The sequence below is a fragment of the Anopheles darlingi genome, chromosome 2 (assembly GCF_943734745.1).
Source record: "Anopheles darlingi chromosome 2, idAnoDarlMG_H_01, whole genome shotgun sequence".
Taxonomy (NCBI): domain Eukaryota; kingdom Metazoa; phylum Arthropoda; class Insecta; order Diptera; family Culicidae; genus Anopheles; species Anopheles darlingi.
Window position 1 is genome coordinate 14,868,759 of NC_064874.1, and position 15,592 is coordinate 14,884,350.

General features: G+C 51.3%; 1 protein-coding gene across 2 annotated transcripts in view; it reads left to right on the forward strand.

Annotated features, from left to right (window-relative positions):
- Window positions 1-4,554: 4,554 nt before the first annotated feature.
- LOC125950988 (serine proteinase stubble) overlaps window positions 4,555-15,592 on the forward strand; it is a 99,723-nt gene continuing 88,685 nt past the window's right edge. Inside the window, exons 1-2 of one of the 2 annotated variants that reach the window (XM_049679446.1) lie at window positions 4,555-4,753; window positions 7,937-8,625. The gene's annotated coding sequence lies outside the window, so the exon portion shown is untranslated. The remainder of the gene's footprint in view (window positions 4,754-7,936; window positions 8,626-15,592) is intronic. The other variant, XM_049679445.1, reaches the window with a different exon arrangement.

A 15,592-nucleotide genomic window follows, 5' to 3' on the forward strand; every position in this document is an offset into this window, starting at 1 on the left:
GCCAGATCCGTACCATCCGATATGCTGCTGCCAATAACGTTCGATCATCGCTCGCTCATCATTACAATATAAAGAAAAACATCATTACTCAACTCCGGCTGCTGCTGGCACGTGCCTAGCGTAGTCGTCGTGAGTCGAGCAAAAAAAAACATAGTTTCGCTTTCGGGGCTTTACAGCATTCCGTAGCAGATAGTTACGCCGCGTTGAGAGAGACCCACGATTGGTGTGTTGTTTTACTAAAAACGAACGAGAGCAAAAGTAAATAAGTGCTCTGCCTCTATGCCTCTGCCCTTTTCTGCAGCATAAGCAAGCATAATGCACGTCTTAGGCAGTGCGTGTTGCAGGGCTTCCTCCGGGCTCCCTCGAGCCCATCCAATTGTTATCGCGGTAATGATCAATTTCCACCTTGCTTTTGCTCTGGCTCTGTTTTTTTTTCTCTCTCCGTCTTCCGACCTCCGCCCGGTTATGGTGAAAAGCCACTTATTACGCGCTGCACTATAGGGCAGGGCAGACCCATTGTTCATTTGCATAAGATGTTGGCATCGCAATTGGCCATCGAGTTTAGGGATGGGTTAGGGCGTGCGCGAGCGCCCGCACGCAAGCAAGCATTATGTTGTGGAAATGGTTTTCCTCGTTTTATTTGTAGCCGGTTGTGATGATAAAATTTCACTTTTAAATGGGCGCCATTGAGTTTGACAAAACATATTTAAAAGAAATGATCTCGAGCCGTATTGCTGTTGGATGTTTCGTACCTTGCGGAGGACGTATCTCGGCGATCAACGTTAATGGCGTACGGTCTCGATGATGGTTGTTTGTAAAATACCTTCCAAATCGTGCGGTTTTAATGGCAAAATTAATGTATCCCGGGGGTGGGAGGTTTACTAACCATGCTGCTAATGAAAAACCTTCAAATATTCTAGCGGATCCCCCCATCCTGATGTGCCTGAAGAAGTCTGTGAGATAACGGAGTTGAAGTGAAAGTGAAAACATCATTTGGAAGCGAACATGCCGCTACCCCGCGGCTACGCTGGCGGTTACACTCCGCTGAACAGATGGCCGTGACTCCGTGAACGGTCAGTAAATGGTTCCTTGGCTCCACCAAAAAAACCGGGCGATGGGGGACATCTGGAAGGTTGCCGGTATCGGTGTGCAATCTGGGGTCCGCTGGTCAGCCGGCAACCAACCGTATCCGACGACGACGACGACTACGACGACGCATCTGATGAACATGTTGATTATGGCGAGTTAGAGGGAACACGAAACGAAATCCAGCCAATGTAATGCTTTGCATTGGCGGCGCCAGAACTTAATTGCTGCTACTTTCGCAAAAAGGCTTTCGTCGCGGTAGTTTTTGGGGCCGATTTCTTTTACGGTTTAGCTTCCTTTTACTGGGCAGGAGAAGGAGGCTGTTGCAGCTAGCATGGTGCGTGTCGGTGTGTGAAATCCATTTTCTCGTATCGTATTATCAATTGCACGATAGAAGCAGTGTGATTTGTTGCAACAAAACCTGCGGGAGTCATAAATTTGTTCCGCACAAAAACGGTGAACAATCATCACTCTCGGCTGGTTCGGCGATCGCGGAGAGGAAGGTTCGTATTGGTTCGACAAAAGTGTCGTTTAGTACGTCGCCGTGCGAGAAAGGAAATAAAGATCGGCATATGATTGACACCGATTGACCGTTTCGCTTCCAATGGCCGTTTCTGTGGCCGGTACGGTACGACCGCGTTTGACAGATTTATTGGTTGACATAAAAGAAGAAATTCCGGAGCTTTTTATTACCGCGAGGACGAGGTTACGAAGCAGCAAAACTGATAGCGATTAATCATTCGGATGAGGTATCTTGGACTCTCTATCTGGAGGTTTTTCGAGGGGATTCCTCCTTTTGTCTCACGTAACACCATTATAATGTTGGTTATTCATAAAGAGTTTTGTAGATATGTTGATTCTTAGATACTTATTACTCCAACACAGGTGACAGAGTGAAAACAAAATACTCCAGGGATGGCTCGTCATTAATGTTCAATTAAAGGACACAATCAACAGTGCACGGTTCGGTTTTCCATTTCTGCGCTTGATTAAACTCCAGGCGTCCCTCCCTCGCACTGCTCCCTCCTGATCGTGGGGATCGCCGCCACCAAACCGGATCATCGAGGCCTCCATGCTTGCTCCCCCCCCCCCCCCCTCATATGATCCGCGATGCAAGAAAATGTCTTAATTGTTCGCTTAAGCGTGTCGATGAGGTGGCCAGGTTCGTGCGCCAGGCCCGGGGTTTTCGCCGCCTGGCCAATAAAAACGGTGTAGGAGGCATGAGTTTATCGCGACGGCGGCTGAACTGAACCGAACTGCTGTTGCTGCTGCTGCTGCTGCTGCTGCTAAGCGAACCGATCGGGTGAATGCGCACGCTGGCCGCGAGATTGATCGGGGAGGGATTTTCCTTTTAAAATTAAAATTAACTTTTGAAAGTGTTCGCCCGGGTGCTGCTGCTGCTGCTGCTGCTGTCGAATACCGGTAAAACCAATAGAGTATTGTTTTAGGAGCCCAAAAACGCGCGCGCGGCAGGGAAAGCTATCTACTGTAGCAGGCCGGATAGATGGTCTCCTGGCATGTGTAATTAGAAACAAACAATGCGTCCTAATGGTCTGCCCTGCCATGCATCGTGCATGAGGTTAGTTAGGATGTTTTTCTTTCTTTCTTTCTTTCTTTCTTTCTTTCGAGAAAATGTCATTAAAATCGAGCCACGGTCCACGGTTGAATTGAAAGTGAAAAGGGCCACTAATAGGTGCCACCACTGGCCTGGGGGAAGAGGCAGATGCATCGATCGAGCCCATGATGGATGGTATTTTGCGTTTGCGTGGCGTGCCGTTAGCGGTGGTGCGATAATTTTTAACATAAAACATAAAAGATTTTTAATTTAAGTGCAAATCATCGAAAGTGCGACATACCGAAGAATCATGCGTACAACCGTTTAATCGCTTAAAACGTGAGAATTCATTAGCCGAAGGCGCGCGCGCCGTGGTCCCGGGAGTAAATATTGAAGACAAAGCAACCGCCGGCACCACACACAGAGCCGCACGGTGACGGGCAGTGAAATGAAAACGGCCGCGCGCGATAAGCGACCATAACATCATGCGTATCTGCTGATTGCCATTCTTCGGTTGTCTTGTTCCTCTCCCTTTTCCCCTCTCCACCGACAGACTGACGCTAATGAGGGCAATAATGATACATACCATTGGGATTGTCTGTCTGTATGTCTGTCGGTGTGTGTGTGTGTGTGTGGTACGTATGCGAAACGCTGACGCTGCCGGTAAGTAGCCTACTATGCTTATGAAATTCAAGTGCAATACGTACGAGCCGTTAATTAAAATCGTTAAACGGTACCAACCGTTTAGAGTAGGAGGCAACCGACATGATTGCTAGTGACCCCACCTCCACTTCCGCCCCTCCTGTGCTCTCATGTCATGTGAATTGTAGACGTGTAGTAGTCGCGTTAAGGATCCAATTTGGCTTTGTTTGTTTGGTTTGTTGATGAAAGTGAAAACCTTTTGCTCGCCATCTCGAGTCGAGTTGTCATTTGTTTCCCAGTGTGCCCCAGTGGGGGTCAGCGGTTGTGTCCAAGAATAGCATAAACAAGCATGCAATACGAGTGAAAGTTTATGATTAAAACGAATGGACCATAATTTGGAAGAGAAAAACAGGGAACACGTAACGTAATATGAATTGGCGATCGTCGGAACAGCAAAAGCAACAGATCCCCATCGATGCATAGTTCACCATCCAGTGTCTGGGCTATTGACCGGTACTCATCGGTATCTTCCGGCCAAGACGCTAAACGCTAGCGTCCGGTCCATTACACCTGCTGCTGCTGCTAGCGGCCATTCCCCGATGCCTTCTGACCATTGTCGAATAAGCAAATCATCTGACATAATCAATTCCCTAAGTCCTAAGCGCCGCCCAAAGTACAGGTTCTTGGGCGCGGGTTACAGGCCGGTTGCTCGGCCGGTTGGACGGGACCTCCCCGTGGGTCCGCCGCTGCTGAAAGACCGGCTGAACGAGTCGCCGCTCCAAGCCGGTGCGTGAGTGCACGTCGCGGCCGTTTCTCTCTCTCTCTCTCCCTTTTGGCCGGCTCTCCGGTTAACGGCGGCGCGAGAAATAGTCAATCCGCAAAGAGAAGGGTGTTTTGGAAAGCAGTGACGATCGGCAGCAGCAGCAGCAACAGCAGCATTTTCATTCACTTTCTTCCAGCTTTCGGCGGCCACAACAGCGTTTCGTAGCCGCCCGTTAACAGCCGCCCGTCACTCAGCGTTGGGGCACTCTTCTCCTTCTGCTGCTGCTCTCTCATTTTCCTTTTGTGGCCGTGATCGTGGCCAAGATTGCTGCCGCTGCTGCTGCCGATCGCTGTGCAGCGAGCCGGCGCGTGCAGCCAGCATTCGTTGGCAAGGGAGACGAGAGGAGCGGAAGGGAGGAATCGTCGCTCGAGATCGAGCAGCGGAGCCTAGGGGATGAGCCCACCCGTTAGGGGGGTCCCAGCGTCAGTTGTATGTCGGCTGCAGTCCGGATCGGTCGCGCAATAGCTCTGTTCGGAGACGGACGGACGGAAACGGACGATTTTCTTAGCAGCGAGCGAACGAAGTTAGCGAAGTGCGCGAATCACATACGCCCCAGACATACCGACCGATTGCGTGTGTGTGCACGAGTATGCTGTGTTTGTGTGCGCCCGTTGTGTGTGCCCGTTGTGTCGGATACCAGCTGGTGGGTACAGTTGTGCCGATTTTCCTTTATCATTACGATCATCATCATCATCATCATCACCGTTCGTATCAACAACAACAGCAGCAGCAGCAGTGGAGTGACAGCAGGGACGGTATCGAGAGTCTTTGGTAGATTTTCCAATTGTGATTACACGGGACTCGTACACATGCTTTTGGTGGCTCTACCACACTGATATATTGAGTGCAGTATACGTCGGAAAAGGCGGACGATTTTGTGAAGTGAAGTCGCAGATCAATGCTTTACGCTTCGATCGATTGTACTTTGGATTATCTTGTATTGTTCTCGGCAAAAAAAAAAACCATTAAGTGAGCTACAACAGTGATTTATTGTTCATGTGATATGTGAGATCCGTTGTGCTTCTGGAAAAGAATTAAAGAACTGTTTGTTGCTGTTTGCAAAAACGGGAAAAAAAAACAAACTAAGGTCCCCTAATGCAAATGGACATTTATGATGTGGACAAGGAACACAGACTTCCCATTGAATCAATCTACTAGAGAACGGACATTGAAGTGACTCCAATATTTCCCAAGTGCACTTGAGCAAATGGCCATTCTATTCCTTTTCCATACATTTTTCCATTTGTTTGAACATTTCCCTCTCCACCGGGGGTCCGGAATTTTGGGAATAATGATCATCACCCCACAAAACCGTCACGTCAGTCAGTAAGAGAGCGTTTTCCGTACCAGAGGTGACGCGAATCGCGATCGCAGCGAGCGCGAAGGCGACGGCGACGGCGAATTTCCTCCGGGCCTCGGGTCGGTTGCCTTCGGGGTGTTGATAGAAGAAAATTAGTGCGCCTAATAACATTATAATAACCTGTGAATAATTCATACGGCCATGATCGACGACCGGCGGCTTCCCGGGCACATTCTAGCGACGGTCCTGGGAACGGCAGCGTGTTGTTAATGAGTTTGGCAAATTCGGAAGCTGAAGCGGCAGAGAGATCCAAGCACTCGAAGTTGGTTTGACGGTTGCGATCGCGACTTTTTGCATACCGCTCTGGCATCTCTGGCGGACCAATCTTGCAGTGAGATGACGACTGTCGTTTGGCCGACCTTCTTTCCCGTCAAACCCCCGAAGCGATTTGAATACGAACTGGCGACCGACAATCGAGGTGGAAGTGAACCTCCATTTACCGTGACCCGTCCCATCGACCAGACCTCGTTATCTTGGTAGGCTTTGGATTGGAGACTGCTGCTGCTCTGCTTCTGTGTGACTAATGGGTGTGGATGGTTGGGACCCGGTGCAGCTGGCTGATTAGATCGGTCAAAGTAAATCCGATGCCAACGGACCAGCCAGCTGGCCAGTCAGTCAGGAAACACGCTCGATAAGGATCTATGCTTTCGTTTTTCATGGCAAGTGCCCAGTGGTGAACAACGGAGTGGGAGGGGAACAAATGGGATTATTGGACGGCACCGTGCACACCATTCTGTTCCCGGGCGCAATGCATGCTCCCAAGTGGCCACTGCATCCACGTCCACGTTGACCACGCTGCTGATGAAGATCTTGTTAAATTAACATCACTTTCGAATGAGGGATTGTTGCACCACTCCAACCGATTCGTCGTGCCAGTTGCTGCCGCCGCCGCCACCGGGCCTGACTAGTTCCGGGCGAAAGGCCAATCCATTTGCTACTGCTGGAACTGCTGATGAATCAATTAGAAGGCTGCAAGCAAGCCGCGCGAAAGAGAAATGAACCACCTGCCGGGGAGGGAAAGGGGAAAAAGAAAATGCATCATCGTTAGACAAGGGAACGGGCTGGGTGAGTGGGTGGTGAGGCCAATGTGCAACGGTGAATTGTTTACGATACGCTTACGATTGCGCTTTACGAGCCGCGAGGCCGCGATCGATTGCTTTGCATGTTTGGTCGGCGGTTCGGGGCCGTGAAGAGGCCACTCCTGGACGGGGAGGAGCGGCCAAAGAGGAGGAAGGAGGAAGAGCAGGCCGTTCTAAATCAAGCCATTATTCGATGATTGAAGGGAGTGTTAACAATGGGACCATAAATCTGCCACCACACAGTCCAACCGGACGACCGATGTTTAATCAACGAGACGCTCCGCGTGGTTCTCGCATCGTTGTGGTCACGGTCGCGATCGTTCTTCGCTGTGGATGCGCTGGAATCATGTTCACAGTGTCCATAGTGCTCGACCGATCGAGATCGATCGATGTTAGCGATCGGTAGTGATCGAGTTTATATCATTTCGATGTGTTTCCAGTGATCGAAGGGGAGGAGGAGGGGGGTCTGTGTTGCGTAGCGCCCAGGAGGGGGTCCAGCCAACGGCATTTTTCTCGCTCCCCCCTTCCCATGGTTTGGTCGGTTGACCTGATTCTGGAGTTCTCGTTGTCGTTCGCTCCGATGGATCGGATGGCGACGGAAAAAGGGTGTCCAAGCGTAAAGCTTCCGCTGGGCAGTAGCGTGTGTAGTAGTGGACTCCCTGTCGTGCTGGCAAGAGGCGCGGTGGTTGCCTCACGATAAACTATTAGAACCACCGGCCAGCCAGCCGTTTGGCCAGTCAGCATCTTCTCGGCGAAACACATTTCCTCAACTCGCCGAACCGTGCTCATCGCATTTGCACCAGTTCCAGTACTCATTTCCGCTCATCCCATCCCAATCGGCAGTCAAAGCGGAGTCTGGCTGGCTGACTGGCGTTGGGAAATTCGATCCCCATTAGCTGCGAACAAACCGCGCGAACCGTGGCCATTGGCCTTAGCGCGAGAAGAAGGGCGATAGCGGAAGGAGCGGGAGGAGCGGTAGCACGCCAGCAGGAGCTTCGCGTTTCGCGTTCGGTTGTGCGCCAGGTTTCAGGTGTTTTCTTTTTTGCGCTTTCCTCTTCCTTCTGTCTCTCTCTCTCGCTCTCTGCGGTTGGTATGCTAAACGGTTATGGGAAGGAAGCGGCCCCACCTCCACCCCGTGCGGCAGGGCAGGTGGTAGACAGAACCATCAGAAAGGAGGGGAGGGGGGGGGGGCGGTGGGAGTGAGGCACACATCCAGCCCCCAAAACAAGATGCTTGATAAATCGCTTTTTAACAAGTTGTCAATTCGATTCGGTACTCATTTCGTTCATCGTTTTCGTTTAGCGATCCCCTCGCACCCCTCCTCCCTTCATTGCCACATTTCAACCCCTTTGCACCCTTTTTTTTCGCTATCGTCATACCTTCTTCTGCAGGTCGTCGATTAGTCTCAGCAGCATCAGTAGCAGTCATTTGCGGAAGACGTTGCCGTATCGTAGTTGGCCGGCGGGAGGTTTTTTGTTGTTGTTGTTGCGAATTTCTGACATCGCCAGCCAGAAAGAACATCAAAAGCAACCCCGAATCCAAGTGTCCTGCGCTTACTCGACGCCGTAGTTACCGACCGGTAGTGATGACTTGAAGGAGCAGCTGGCAAGTTGCAGCACTCCAGCGCTCCGATCTTCCGCCACGAAGGGCGCTCCAGTGTGTTGTGCGAAAAGTGTCCGTGTCCGTGTCCGTGTCCGTGTGCGCGCGCGTGTGTGTGTTTGTTTTTCGTGCGAAGGAAAAAGAAGGAAAAGTGCGATAGTTTCGAGAGTAGCTTGCCCCCCAAAAAGGAAGGGCAGTGTATCAGAAAGTGATCCCGGGAAAAAGAGAGAGAGAAAGAGAGAGAGAAAGAGAAAAGGAAGGTGGTGCTCAACCAACAGTGACATCCGATTGAGGTTCTCTGCGCCCCCAAAAAAGTGACATTTTTCCAAAGTTCCACCAGCGAGCTCTGAGGAACGCTGAGTATTTCTGCGCGGCAGAGAATTCGGCGCGGAACTCGACAGTACAGAACGTTCAGAGGTCCGGCGACGAGGTCCTTATCCCACTCCTTAGCAACAGCAGCAGCAGCAGCAACTAATTAGAGGTAATATTTCTTTAATGACCGTTTGGTTTTTCTGTTCTGTTCGCTTCTTCGGCTCGGTTTATTGCTATATCATGTTTGCTACTTCTCGGGCTCGAGGGAGGGACGAAGAGCGACGGGAGTGTCTGGAGTGCCTGGAGTGCGATCGAGCACTCGATCTCGGAGCAGCAGCAGAATCTTCGCAGAATCTTTGCAGAGCAGAGGGCTGGCCGATGTTAGCGATACCGGGTAGTTACGAGTGTTTGTTTGTGTGTGTGCATATGTGCCTGTGTGTGTGGTTAAATAATCGGAGCATCGCGATCGAGCACCGGGAGGCAGGAAACGAACAATGTATAAAATGTTTATGGCTACTGCTCGCCTTTGCGTATGCGGGCGAGAGCGTGAGTGTGTGTGTGTGTGTGTGGGGTCGGCAAATCGGCCAGCAAATGACTAGATGACTTAGCCTGCCGCTGGCCGCTCGGAGGTCTGATCTGCGGGTAAAGATGATCCGCGAGATGCGTTGCGCCCCTGACCTGACCGAAAGAAGGGGGCGCTTAACCTGCGGCACCTGACAGGCCCCTCTCTCTCTCTCTCTGTTGGGAGGAGGGCTCGTAAATCGTTAATGAAAGCTCAAGCGAACGAATCGATACGAGATGCGTCGCTGGCCAGCTCCGGTGCGGCATTTCGATTAGAAGATGCGATCCCGTGGCCTTTTATCGATCGATGATTTTACTTTCGGTTTTATGGAGGTTCATTGTCCTGGGACGGTATCCGCGGAACCGGCAAATGATTCGGCCAGCCAGCCAGCCAGCCACGATCACGGACCACAACTCTTCAGCTTCAACGCTTTGATTCTTTTCTCCTCCATTTCTGCTCCTCTGCTTTGCGCTCGAGGGTTCAGCCTAGGGGAATATGGTTCTGTTCTGACGCTAGGAATCGTTTCATCAACACACACACACACGCGCGCGGATCAATGGTGCTCCCTTCCCCTTTTTCGTGGTCGTATACCTCAAGCCAAATGCTAGCACTCATCTCGGTGCTCGGATGTGCGGTTCTTGGCCAGTAGTTTTCGTTCTTCGGTTTTTTCACCTTTTTTTTGCCGAAGGCCAGACTAGCGGGCGGCCTGTCTCGTTCACTGGTGGTGGTGCCGAGAGAAGGGTTTTATTTCCGTCACATAAAACATGGGATGCGACGCGGACGCGATGGTACGGTTCTGGTTGCGATCGATAGATCGGTCGGTCGATCGTTTCCAATTCACGGGCCACGGGGAAAGGAAAAAAAACGTTTCCAGATCTAATTTATCCAACGCGCTGCTCGCGATGCGTCTCGAATGACCGGTTTTGGACGAGGTGCGTATTTATACGGATAAATTAACTGCTAACGGTGCCTGTTTTGTCACCGTGATTAGCTTCCCGCTCGACGGTCTGTGCGAAATGTGCTAGACCGCGAGCGAGACGAGACGAGGCGAGGCCGATGGAAAGACAGACCGTTCAACGGTTATGTCCAGGGGCCAGGTATAGTGCGATTAATGCTGGATACTTTGCATTACGACAAGTTTGAGGGATTTGCCAGCGAAGCCGCAGAGTTTAGAGAAAATTTTGCAAAATTAATTAAATGTATTAATTTATTGCAATTATATCTTCGATCTGGATGCATCTAAATATATCGGACAGTTTTGAGTAAAATTTAACCTCAACTTCACATGTTGTGCCCATTCCACAACACTTTGCCAACGAAACAATCGACGAATAATCACAAAACTAGACGACCGACGACCAACATGCGACCAGCGGGAAAATCCGTTGCCCCAGATGGAAATGATGGCCACAGCATGGCACCTACAACCCGCGTGTCAGTGTGGCGCATCAGATAGCGTGCCAGTGAGTGTCAGGCAAGAATGGGAGGGTGGCTCCCTCGGTACGTGCTCCTGCATCAGACCAGAGAGAAAGAAGAAGAAAAAAAAAGAAAAACACCAACCGGGATCCCACTCGTGATCGTGACGTGCAACCGGCGGTCGGCGGTGGCGGCGTTTATGCAATTGCGCTATTACATAAATTTATGCACTTGCTGCTGCTCCCTGGAAGCTGACGATCCTATTGTTTGCTCAACCTCCCCAACCACCCGGCAGGAACTCGTTCACTCGTTAGCATCGTTGCGATCGTGGCAAGTGAGAAACAAAGCGAGAAAGAGAGAAGGTGGTGATAGGTGCAAGGTTAAGAATGTGCTGTGTATAGCTACGATGCGGCGGCCGCGGTGGCGGCCAAACGACACCTGGTGGTCAGCCCTGGTGGGATTAAGTCTTGGAATCAACAATTCAAACCATCGAGGCAACGAGGAGAGGGCGACGAACGAAGGTTGGCGGTACAAAGATCGCGGCTATAAATCGCGAAGAGGCCACTGGTTGTGTGTGTGTGTGTGGAGCGTGCGTACCACCACCAGCACGGGGACTGCGGGATCTTTAGCCACCATTATAACAATTATACTAAATTACTCTCGCGGCAATGGCGACGACTCCTCGCGTCGCGTAAACGATATCACTGCCGCTGTCCGGCCCTGTTGTGGGCGGACTAACTGGCAAGCTGCACTCGACAATCACCCGGCATCGTTGAGCCGATAAAGAGCTTCCCGGAGGGAGGGTTTCCCTTTGGTGACACACACGCACACACATACACACATACACACACGCGGGCGTTGGTGCAGGTGCGCTGCTCATCCTCATCCGGTGCATCCGCGCACTCGCGTGACTGGTCTGCCCCGTTGCCCGTTGGCCAAATGGTCATTTCAGTTGGTCTGCCTCCGCGAGCCACCGTCTGCGGCCGCTTAGAACGCCTTCCCCTGCCTCCACTTCCCCCCTCCCTCCCCACGACAGTGCCAGTGGCGAGCAATTTATTTCAAATTAAAATATCAGAATAATGTAGTGAAGTGTGTGGTGCAGCAGAACAATGGCCGCGTGGCGAGGAATGGTGCTGGCAAACACACACACACACACACACACGCCGGTGTATTGGCTGCCGCGCGGATTCAATTTGCAGAAAAACGCCGCAGCACGAGCTATTCCTCCCGTTGCTCCGAGAATGTACGGAGAAGAGAGAAGGGGAGTGGGGTAGAAGGAGGAAGTGTCGCGAGCGCACGCGCGCCCACCATCATCCTTTTCTTTCGCTAGCACCGTAGCAGCAGCAGCACCTCCAGCAACCAGAAGCAGGTTCGTCGCTTGCCGGCTGTCGTGTGAATCTTTCGTTTATCTCGCCCCTTCGGACTGCCCCGCAACCGCACCGTGCCGCTGATGGTGATAACTTCCTTCTTTTCTTCGCATGCAACACCGGGACCGTTTGGTTTGGTCAATTCTATTCCATTCTGTTTTGCCGGGCAAACGGTGGCCTCGCTGCTGCCGCTGCCACTGCGGAACTGGAAAACTGGAAAATGGTGCTAGCGGGCCACAAAGTTTGCCAACCAGCCCCTTCCCCTCGCACGTCGGACCATGCGACAGGTTTGGTTAAAATCGTTTTAGACTCACTTACGGGTGCAAACAGTCCTGTGCTCCGCCGCCTTCTTCGTCCATTCGCCATTTCGTGTGGCCTCGCACACGGCATTCCCATTCCCGGGGTGCGACCACGGCGACGGCTGCGACGACGACTTACCGCGAAAGGTGGCCTCAGCTGACGACGACGACGACGACGACGACGGTGATGGTGCATTATGCAAGTGATCTGTTGTTTGCTATTTCCTCCTCCTCCTCCTCCTCCTTCTCGTCGGAATCTAAGACCTTGCGGACAGTGCGCACGACGCCGGTCGGTAGCCGGTCCTTTGCGAGGGGGGAGGACAGGCAGGGCGCGGCGCGTGCATAATTTTTTCCTTACCCAGTTGACCTTAAATGGTTTGGCCGGATAAATATGTGCATATTATGCTGCAGCACTATTCATCTTCTTCCACTGCACTCACTCTCTCGCTCCCTGTGTGTGTCTCTGTCTCTCTTTCTCGCTTTCTTTCTATCTATTCCTCCCTGCTTTCTTCCTACACCCAACGTCCTTGTTGGCAAGCCGAGGAGCGTGCGATTGTTCATTACCATTATCATTGTAGCATCAATTCTGGCGGCTGCCGTTTCAATTGCGTCAGTTGCCACTAGCTGCTCGGTATACGGTCCATATAATACGTACCCGGTCGGGATGATGGACCATACGAGTAGCAACCAGCCGGTTTTGTAGTCCTTTTTCAGCCAGCAAGATGAATCTTGCAAATAAACCGATCACGACAGCAGCAACTGCAGCAACAGCAGCAGCAGCTAGATCCTCGATCAACCGGGAATGCGCGGCCATTGACTACTTCCGTCGTGGGTGCGTGAGGGACTTAGATTACTTTGGCTGACAGGTTAAACGAGATATGACAAGTTGGTTGCCGCTGGTTTGGCCTGGGCCTGGTCTACGGTGTGATTAGAGATGAATTTCAAATTACGTATCGGTGTCGCAATCGGTGTGCCGCTGTCACTCAATCGTACGTCTGCCACAACCCCTTTTCTCCTTCCACCTCGTAAGACACAATGGACCACCGCGAACTGGACGGTGGGCGATGTTTTCGTGGGGGGTAAGTACGTGCCTCATCACTCAATCATCGAAATCGCTTGTTTTTCCTATTTGTAATTGAGTCATTTCGGTCGCATTCGCCGCACGTACATCAACCTTATAATGTGCTACTGTAATAGCAGCAGCTACTGTAATAGACTTTCGGCAAAGGCAGGAACGGCCCCTCCTGATGTGTGCCCGAGAGTCCATTATGCAATCGCGGACACGTTTTCGCGCCCGCGCGGTTGTGACGCGAAGGATGAAATTGTGTCACTTTCCATTTCCGTTATGCGTGCGTCCGTTCCTTTCGATCGCTGCCCGATTTGCATACGACATTGGCGTGTATGTGCGAAAAAATAACAAGAGAAAAAAAAAGTAGGAGCCTGAACCCGGTTCATTCAGCATTTCAAAGCACTTAAGGCCGCCGAGTTATTATGTGATTCCGCGAGTGGTGAGTCACTAACACTGCTTGTTATTCTGTTATTGAAATGTTGCAATGATATATAGCGACAAAAATGAATTACACACACAGTTACTGGCGCAAGAAGGGGGTCTATAAATCATGTCATTAGCCATTAATTAATTATAGCTTAAACATGATTTAACAGATGAGTTTCAAGGGCTGCCGGACTTGTGTTGAGTTATAAAACCTCGATTTCGATGATCTAACAATGGGGGCGTGAGTGCGCGTCGCTCGTGATCCAGCGTCACACGAATGTGAAGCCTGATTCGTGATGAAAACTGAAAACTAGTTCGCTTGTAACAGCTTCGGTTGCAAGGTTTGGTAGGCGATCCGCTCAATATCCGGTCGTTGATCGGTTTGGATGGTCCACTAAAAGCCTCACGAGAGGAGAGAAAAGAAGAGGGTGGGCGCTCATCCGCTTGGTATTGGCGGGTCCCTTTTAGAACATTCTCTACTCCTCCTCTAAACCTTCCTCATTATATTGGACTATGGACCGGGACACCGGGAATGTGGGGGCTGCCCTTCCGCCTGCCAGCACTAGATAGATCATTGCGCAACGGCAGCACCGGACAAGCGATTTCGAGGGGTCCGTCCGTCCGTCCCCGAAGGGCTCGACGGACGGACGGAGGCGATCCAAAAATTAATCATTAATTACCCTCCCCGCCGAATGTCTAACCGGCGGTTGATCAACTGATCGATGAATGACGATGATCACGAGCGGAAGCGAGCTGAACGGGTTGGCGTGTACGTAATGTTCTCGTGGCACGCCAGTTAGCGGCAGCATGCTCGTACTTTGCCAGCGCACGGACGGTGTACCGTGTAAAGTGATCGATTGTCGATCACGCGTCCAAGAAAGGAGGAGGGCTTTCCATCAGTGGAGCAATTATAAATCAACTTCACTTGCCACACCACACAACACCTGCAGCCACTAGTTTGGATAGCGTTTAACGCCTTTTCCATTCGATCGGTTGTTGCATAATCTGTTAAAAATATTGTCGATTAGTTGTGCGCAGTGATAAATAGAAAAATATTAACGACTTGTAAACGATAGAATGTTCTTCTGGTGCTTGTCACACCTTACAAAGCTCAATCAAAACCGTTAAAAAGCTACACTCCTGCTCTTTGCCATCGATTGTTTTCTGCAGAGGAATGCTGCATTTGAATAACAATAGCAGCTCCACGATGTTGCGTGAGAACGTCATCGGCGCTGGTTATGCTTTTCCAATATATCCATCATTATACCGGGTTCTGATCGATTGATCGATTCTGCTGTTGCTGGATTTGATAGATAGATTTGAGATAGAATATAACGGAGCGTAGGGCAGCGGAATGGATATGCTAATTATCATTAGATCAAACGCTTCATTGCGGTGGTGGCGGCGGCGGCGGCGATGGTTCCAGGATGGGCGCTGGTTAGCGGTTATTATTGGCATTAAAACCGATCGAAAAACCGGCATCCGAAGCGCGAGCAGGCAAGCAAACCGCTGATGCCGCCTCCAGGGACCGGGCCCGGGCGCATTTATGACCTCCCCTTCCCGGGGGCCTAACTGGGTCTTGTTTTAATTCTATTCTAGTTAAGAATGCACCGCTAGGCCGGCCGGCTGGAGCAGCATATCAGTAGTGCGTGCCTAGGTGGGGCGCCAGCACCAGCAGGAAATGACCAGCAGCATCACCGTCGTTATGTTGGCCCAGTAATGGCTCGCTCCAACCTTCCCGTCTGTTCCATTCGATTCCATTGCGTACCTGGCCCAGACCCTAGCAGGAAGAAAGGCCTCGCCAGTCCCCGAAGCACCGAAGGTCCCGGATCGAAGAACGTTTCTTGGGAGAGAAGATTCGTTGGAACTTCACAAACTGGAGGCCACCTTGGAAAAAGTAAACGGTACCACCTGAGGCTTGCCTGGTCGGTGATTTTCGGTTCGCGATCGATCGCGACGCTCGGAAAAGCAAGTCACCACTAACGGTAGCGCGATGG